This window comes from Macrobrachium rosenbergii, chromosome 46 (assembly GCF_040412425.1).
Source record: "Macrobrachium rosenbergii isolate ZJJX-2024 chromosome 46, ASM4041242v1, whole genome shotgun sequence".
Taxonomy (NCBI): domain Eukaryota; kingdom Metazoa; phylum Arthropoda; class Malacostraca; order Decapoda; family Palaemonidae; genus Macrobrachium; species Macrobrachium rosenbergii.
The window spans coordinates 6092501-6102500 of record NC_089786.1 but is presented as its reverse complement, the minus strand read 5'-3'; positions in this window follow the sequence as shown (position 1 = coordinate 6102500).

Sequence of the window (10000 nt, the reverse complement as noted above, 5' to 3'; positions counted from 1 at the left end):
TCCCTCGTTGTCAGTCCCTGATAAGCTAAGAATTTTTTTATAGTTTCTTATATATGAACTGATTATTACATAATATACGCGTAATATCTTTTTGATGATAAGTACTTCCTGTTAGTCAACTTTTACACAACTTGCAATTCAGTTGAATACACATTTGCTGAACGCACTGAGAAATATCCACATCTCTCCTAAATTTGGATCTTTCCTAGACAGTGACCGCCAAGGGTTTTCGGGGGTCGTTATCTAGGACTGATATTTCTTTGGGGTCATTATCTTGATGACATTTACAGTCTTTAGTTTACGTTTTTACTGTCATCCCCAACGGCAGCAAAGTGGATACATACCGGGTTAAAACTCTTATGGGTCACTATCTAGGAAAGATCCCTAGATTCTACTCGTACGATTCAACCTTTCAACAATGATTCTCAAAAGTTATAGATTCAAGTCCAGAATACTAGAACACAGGGAATGCCTAAAGAACACCGCATCACTGCTCTTCATAGAACATCAATTCAGATCCCATTTAGATCACTTGTCTACGCAACTGGCTCGGAACAGAAAAAAACTGTAAGACATAGAAACTTCCAAAAATACTAATGGTTTTATTCAGGAAAAACTTATTAGTTTTTATTCTACAAAAGCATTTCTGTGTCAATAAAAAAAAAAAACACACTGTCATTCTTGTCACGATGGTTGGAGATGCACTTATTTTTCTTTACCGCCATAAAGATAAAATTTATGATATGTATGGAAAAATGATTTGACATTATTACAATGATATTATTATATAAAATATATATATATATATATATATATATATATATATATATATATATATATATTATATATATATATATATATATATATATATATATATATATATATATATATATATATATATATATATATATATATATATATATATATATATGGGTGTATGCGTGTTTAATTCATGTAACACACATTTCTGTCTATAAAAATAAATTCACACGTCATACGAAATATTTCACAAACCTAAAATTTGCCTGTAATGCTCCCATAAGGCCTGACCAAAACGCCATGCTTTCATTATGAGATACTTAAAGCGTCTTAACGGTTTAGAGAATAATTCTGAATGAGAAGCGGTTAAAAGTTGCACAACCCAGTGACAAATAAAAAGCATGCATTGATATCAAATTAAACAAATTAAGTAATATGAAATCTGCATAAGTATATGAATATATATATGTATATATATATATATATATATATATATATATATATATATATATATATATATATATATATATATATATATATATATATAAAGACTATTTGTTCATTGTTCATTCTAAATCACTAAGATGAACACCCTTCCATACCAATGCATAGACAAATATCAAGGTTCTTTAGCCGTCACGTTATTCCGAGCTTACTTGTGTCATTGGACGCTAATTTCCCTTCCGGGTATCTTGAAGTTCATTCTGTATGTCATATCATTTACCTGAAAAAGAAAAGAAAATATTAATCTGTTAACATCATGGTACAGTTACATAATAGATAAATTTATTGAATCTTTTATATATATGCATTTATATAAAATATATATATACATATATATTATACACATATATATATATATATATATAGATATATATATATATATATATATATATATATATATATATATATATATATATATATATATATATATATATATATATATATATATATATACACACACACACACACACACACACACATATATATATATATATTTCATGGCTTCCATTTTAATCGATACTCCTGGACAAGCATAAAACAATCAGTGCAATTTAATGAAAAACCAAAATACAAAAAAAAAAAAAAATAATGCACAAGACGCAAGAGAAAATAAACAAAATAATGAATACACACAGGATAAGGATTTCCTCAAAGGTCCTAAACTAATGGAAAGGAAAAAAAGAAAAAAGTTTTTAAGTGCTTTTACGCGTAAGACGAAATCGCTTCGGATAAAGAGGTTGGGCAAAAGCTCCTTCGGTCTGGCTCCAGCAATTCGCTCCAGAGAAAGCACTTCGCTCCCACGGAACGACGAAGAAGCAGTTACTTACAACGACGTTCCGTAAGGCCACGTCGCGCGGCCATAACGGAACGAAAGAGGCGTTCGTCAAATCCACTTCGAATTCACACCTGCAAAAAATTCGCTTTCATTCATAAATCGATAATTATTATTTGTTTCCCGGCTGCCTTGATGTTGTTATTTTATGCCGTAAGCCGATTTCCGACTCCAAGTTCGTGGCCTAAGTACCGAGCCGAATTTACACGTTTATTTTTAATGAAATGGACGTGCCTGCTCTAATCACGCATACAATCTTGCACGGTCGAGTGTGCATGCAGAATAAACACAGCGTGCTTATTTAAAACTGTTTGTGTGCGTGCAAATTGAATGAATATGCACATGTACGATCTCTCTCTCTCTCTCTCTCTCTCTCTCTCTCTCTCTCTCTCTCTCTCTCTCTCTCTCTCTCTCTCTCTCTATATATATATATATATATATATATATATATATATATATATATATATATATATATATATATATATATATATAAATTATAAATATATACATAGATGTGTATTATATATATATATATATATATATATATATATATATATATGGGTATGTGTCACCAATATACGTGTGTATTTGCCTGGCGTTTTGTGCTATATATATATATATATATATATATATATATATATATATATATATATATATATATATATATATATATATATATATATATATATATATATATATATATATATATACACACATTCATATACATACATACATACATATATATATTTATATATATATACTGTATATACAATATATACATATACACACATATACACGCCAATATGCAATCGTATTTGAATTAAGGTTTATACCAGGTCTCATGTAGAATACAGGAAGAATTTACTTAGGTAAACTGATCATGGGCAACTAGGAAAGTAATAACAGTACGTGAAATGGTTCAGTTCACAGTCTCCATTATTGCACAAGTAATATATTAACATAGCTTCTATCCGTATTCTTTTATTCATCTTGATTTTTACTCTCGATACTACTTCTACTATAATCATCATTCCAATTTCATGGGTACCGTGTAATTTTTCCTTCATTATTACTATACACATTGCTTCAGCATCACATAAACAAACTTTTTAACTATAGTAGGGGAAAATGACAAAAGTACATTATCAATACTGTGAATAAATTGCTTCAACAACACTACGCCAAAATTACTTTACCATTACTCCATCAGTACCTCACAAAGACAAATGATTTCAGCACTAAGATGCTATTACTCCAATAACAAACGACAAATTGCTTCGACAACATCAAGTGTGAATTACTTCATCTATATTATGTGTATATTACTTCCAGTGCAACCTCCTTATCTACTCTATAACGTAAAATATCTCAGTACTGTGAATACATTGCTTCATTAGTACTATGCTTTAATTCCCTTATCAGTACTATGTTTCAGTTACTTCACCAATATTGTCAAATAATAACTTCATTCATTCTGTCTGCATTAAAATATTTTCACTAGATGATATGACGATTCGGGTTAGACTATAGTTATTCTGGAAAGGGTTGTTTTGCATGTTCTTTGTATATATACATTAAGCAAGCATCTATATGTGTATATATATATATATATATATATATATATATATATATATATATATATATATATATATATATATATATATATATATATATAATGATTCTCATCAGGTTCTCATCAGCCATTTTTGGATGCCATATATGTAGGCCTCATGTCCACAATGGCTGCCACACACCACAGTTGTAGACTAGCAGGTATATTATTCTACGAGTCAGTTCACCTTGCATTTTGATAAATTCTTATCTCTTTACTAATTTATTAATCTATTTTTTATTTATTATAAGTGAGACCTCTTCTTTGCGTGTTTCCTTTACCCCATCTTACTTCCTAATGAGCAACATATTCTTTGGAAGCTTGAATTTCAGGTCATTGGCCCCTGTGGGCTTGTTCCGTATGAACAGAGTTCATGTTCTGAATAATAATAATAATAATAATAATAATAATAATAATAATAATAATAATAATAATAATAATAATAATAATAATAACATTGTAAACAACAGCAGGTTGTAATCTTGCATCGGCTAGTTCTAAAGACGAATCTAATTAAGAACGTTCGACTTGCTATGACCAAGAGAGTCAAGTTCCTACAACCTTACATGGTCACTTGAGTGAAACATCGAGTTCTGAGCAAACTCAAAACGTGCAACTGATCAGCAGTTGAAAATATTAGCCTACGCCACAAACGAAAGAATAAGAAATAGGTATTTCTTCCTTGTTAGCCACAATACTTCTCTGCCATCTGGAGGGGACCCGTTCAATGAATGCCTTTGCAATGCTTTATCAAAACACGTTCATTAGTCCTCGAGATAGTTCGGTGAACACTCAAAAACACATACAGCCACGGATGGAAACATGATCTCATCCACCTTTCCTGGTTTATAAAAGAATTTAAAAAATATTAAACGAAAATACACAACCGTAAGTTTTACGTTATACAATCTTATGATTGCTGAGACATGCATGCATATACATATGCGTCTACAGAGTGTAGTTATATATATATATATATATATATATATATATATATATATATATATATATATATATATATATATATATATATATATATATATATATATATGTATGTATGTATATGTATGTATACATATAGTAGATATATGCATATGTATATATATGTTATCTGAGTTTTCCAGCACAATCGCCTCAGTTTTTTATGCTCTTTAACATGTCAAAACTTCAACTGCCTGTGTTGTCACATTTTCAAACCAAATTGCCTTAAAGAATGAGGTAATTAGAAGCTTTGCATAACATCAAAATCCTTGAAGCCAATTTTCTCAGGATGGGGAACAAAATGGCTTATGCCAGTTCGTCAAACTAGGGACGATATATATGATTATAATCACTTTTAACACGTGATTCGTTTATCACATAATACCACAGGCGAAAAAATGAGACACATATGTGTATGTATGTAATTAAGCATGTATATACACCCAGATAAATACATACATACATATATATATATATATATATATATATATATATATATATATATATATATATATATATATATATATATATATATATATATATATAAAGATTGCACAAAAATTTGACTAGAAATAAAGGATCAGATGCTGTACGTGTGTATAATACCCAACGCATATTTTTACTGAGGACAATACTCTTCGGTGCGACGCCAGGTTTCTAAAAATAAAAAGCAATCAATCAACAGACCAGCATTTGGCATATGCAGACACAACAGCAAAGCAATCTCACACGTTGTTTTTCCTTTCAGACACTTCGTTAATTTCTACTCTCACGGACGAAGTCAATTAGGTTTTGCCACACAACGCAGTGATGGTTATCCAAGATCATTAACATTTAATAGCGTTCATCCAAAACTTTGACAATCAGGTTAATTACACAGCCAAAACAACACACCCCCAAAACAAACCCACGCACACACATGCTGTATATCTGTGTACAGTGATATTATTGTGTACCTGCTTATGGCATTATATGTATCGACCACGAGAGAATTTTAAATTCTTATATAAAATATTTAATTGTTATGAGGAACAAATTGAGCTTCAGTGTCAGCTCGTAATATAAATTATAAATAAATTATATATATATATATATATATATATATATATATATATATATATATATATATATATATATATATATATATATATATGACTATATATATATACGGAATATATATGACTATTAAAAGAAATATTTTCTATTAAAAGAGAATTCCATCATATATATATATATATATATATATATATATATATATATATATATATATATATATATATATATATATATATATATATATATATATATATATATATATATATATATATATATATATATATATATATATATATATATATATATATATATGTATATATATATATACATACATATATACATATATGATGCACGTATGGTGTATATTATCTATGTAACCTCACACTATTTTGGTGTGACACTAAATTTTGTAAATTAGATACAGATATTTCCAAACATACATTCAATACATCCACAATATATTTATAGTATATTAGGAGCACATAACACATCTACTTATGATCTTCCTTGCCTGAAGTGATGCGTTTACTAAATATCAAGATCTGTTTAAGTATACATAAAATCGAGTATATATAAATATGTGTATATATATATATATATATATATATATATATATATATATATATATATATATATATATATATATATATATATATATATATATATATATATATATATACACGCACACACATATATCACAAACTCCTCTTGTACCCCCACCTGATAATATAAACTGATAATCGAATCTTCCGCTTGACAGGAAGGAAATAACCGCCGATACACTTTTAAAAATAAACCACAATAAATCAAATTGAATTCCTGTAATTTCGAGGAGATGGCCACCGCATAAATTTCAGCCCCGTTCCTTGTATTCGCGATCAATACAGAGTACAAAAACAACGCGCATTATGAAAATGATGAAACATGCAAAGTGTAATAAATGTAAATTGGTTTACTAATAACACTCATTACTTATGAATATTTCATTTGAAAATAACAGCAAAGATGTACTGTAGGAATGTGTGGTTGAATGAACTGCATAATATGTACTCATACTTCTTATGCTTAGTATGAATATTGTATGCATGTGGTTTTGCATGCAAATGATATTTCCAAAATTGTATACATGGATGGATGAAAAATTAATGAACAAAAACACCACAATTACACACTTTATATATATACTGTATATATATGTGTGTGTATGTGTTTGCGTTTATGTGTTTATATACATATATTTAAACACATATATAGTTTAAATATACATATGTATACATATACATACATGCATACATACCTACATACATATATACATACATATTCATACTCGTAAACCACAGGCTAAGACGTTCACCTTAACAAAAGGTCCTGGGTATTTTTCCCAAGCAAGGCAAAATTCGTTTGGCTAATGAGAGAAAGGAACTTTATCCAACAGACATTCTCAGAACCGAAGAGCTAACCCTCACCCTTCAGGAGCCACCCTCTCGAGGGGGATAAAACGCAAGCATAAAGAGCTTCTGTATAAATGTGAAGGTGACAGAAACAACTAAGAATTATATGAAGTTGTATTACTTAGACTGTGGAACAGCCTCCCGGAAGAAGTCATGTTTTTGGAACCTCAAAAGTTCAAGCGAAGATGCAACGCATTCCTGCCCTTATAAAATTCTTCTTGCAGTTTAATAATTTACTTACATTTTTTATTTATTTATATAATAATTTGTTAACTTGTTCTTTTTTAATAAGTGATCTCTTCTTTCTGTATTTCCCTCGACTTCCTCTTACTTTTTCCTAAGGAACGCCATAGTCTTTGGAAACTTGAATTTCAAATTAATGGCCCGAGTGGGTTTGTTCCATATGAATAGGGTTCATCTTCTAAATAATAATAATAATAATAATAATAATAATAATAATAATAATAATAATAATAATAATAATAATAATAATAATAATATTACACCAAAGAATGTCCATAGGAAGATGCTGACTGAAAAAGTGAGAAAAATGAAAGGAAGATTGATAGGTGTAAAACAGTTTAGGTTTAGGTAACGAAAATCACGAGTAACGATCAAGTGTTGACTTTGACACAGCTATGCAAAAAGTTTGAAAGCAACGGGAAAAGCTGTATGCGGCATAGATTAGATTAGATTAGATTAGAGATTTTATTGACCACAACAATTGTACATAGCTCATATTTACAGTAATTATTTATATTTGGTCCAACAAAGGGCACAGCACTACACTTGGCAATACAAAATATTACATACATAAAAGTAAGAATAACAGGTTTTTATCTTATACAGCAATAAAACAAAAACAAAGAATTATCATATGGCAAACAAAATTAAGAACTGTTGTTACATTAACTAGGTGGATTAGGTACATTGAAAAGTGACTGGTTTGGTACACGAGTCAAGTCAGGTCTTAGACATGGCCGTAATATTATCTCCTTTCTTGTTTGATTTGAGGTTCTTTGCAGCGTCGTTTCGGCCCCTAGCTGCAACCCCTTTCATTCCTTTTACTGTACCTCCGTTCATATTATCTTTCTTCCATCTTACGAGGACTTTCCACCCTCTCCTAACAACTGATTCAAAGTGGAACTGCTAGGTTTACCACCTGTTACACCTTTCAAACCTTTTTACTCTCAATATCCCCTTCAGCGCTGAATGGCCTCCAGGTCCCAGCGCTTGGCCCTTGGCCTAAATTCTATATTCCATTCCATTCCGATATCTTTGTAGATGGACTGATACAAAAAAAAAAAAAGATCAGAAAGAGGACAGTAGATATGGCTGCAAGGTTCTAAAATCAGAAAATGGTCACGAATGGAGTGTGAAATGGTTGATGTTAACAGATGCTGATGAATACTTTTACATGTAAAAAGACGAGATCACAAGACATTCTGTTTCTCGCAAGAAATGGGAAGATGATGCTCGTAACTCTTCATATAATACTCAGTAGCTTTCTCACAAAAAACTACTTTACCATTCAGTGTTTATTGGATACAAAATATGGAATCAGTCACAAAAGAAGCAAATATAAATGAATTATATTCAGCGTAAGGTTTACAATGGAATGTAATCTAGGGAGATGTATAAACCTTCTAGAAAACTTTTACATTTCAGTAGTGGAAAATATGTGGCGACTAAAAATTATGAAGAAGGGTAATAAAATAAAGCCTGAACAAATATCATTAATATAATTATTTTCAGATTATTTTTATACTGAATTTTAATCATATATTGCATTCGAATTAAATTCTAGACGAACGCTTATTACACAACAGAGTGGCAGTATGCAAGTATAAAAAAAAAATAAAAGTGACATGTATATTACCCTCCCAGAGAATGCCGTGCATCTGGAACTTCAAAAGTATTCTCCTTACATTTAAATACATTTTTATCTATTTGTTAATCAATTAATACTTTTAATAAGTGGGATCTCTTCTTTCTGTATTTCCCTTTACCTCCTCTTACTTCTTCCTAATGAACACCATATTCTTTGGAAGCTTGAATTTCAAGTCAGTGGACCCTGTGGGCTTGTTCCATTTGAATAGGTTTCATCTTCTGAATAATAATATAATTATAATAAAATGCTGTCCCAAAAGAGTAACTATTTTTCTCCAAGTAGTTCTAAGTAATTTGGTATAATTCATGGAAAGAAAAACCTGCATTTTAGTTATTTTTGACAACAACACATAACACATCTCAATTTCACCTTTTGAGTCAATATATTTATATATATATATATATATATATATATATATATATATATATATATATATATATATATATATATATATATATATATATATATATATATATATATATATGTATGTATATATATATATATATATATATATATATATATATATATATATATATATATATATATATATATATATATATATATATATATATATATATATATTATATATATATATAAGGCAAAATTAGCCTTTTCATTATTTTTTAGCAATTCAATCTGTCCATTTCTAAGAAAGAGGACTGTTTAATTTATCAGCTGTGAAAGCACATACCCATATCTGATTAACTTATTAGATGTGAAGAAAATATATTAGCTGTTTACTTTATCAAACAGAATGAAATGTGACTGACTTTTCAGTTTGTCACTTGTGAAGAAGTACAAGATTTTTTATCTCATTTGTCACTCGTGTAGATAATGTAGACATGGTAGATGTTCTATATATCATTTGTGAAGAAGCATAACTTAGATATTTAATTCATCTGTCCTTAAGAAAG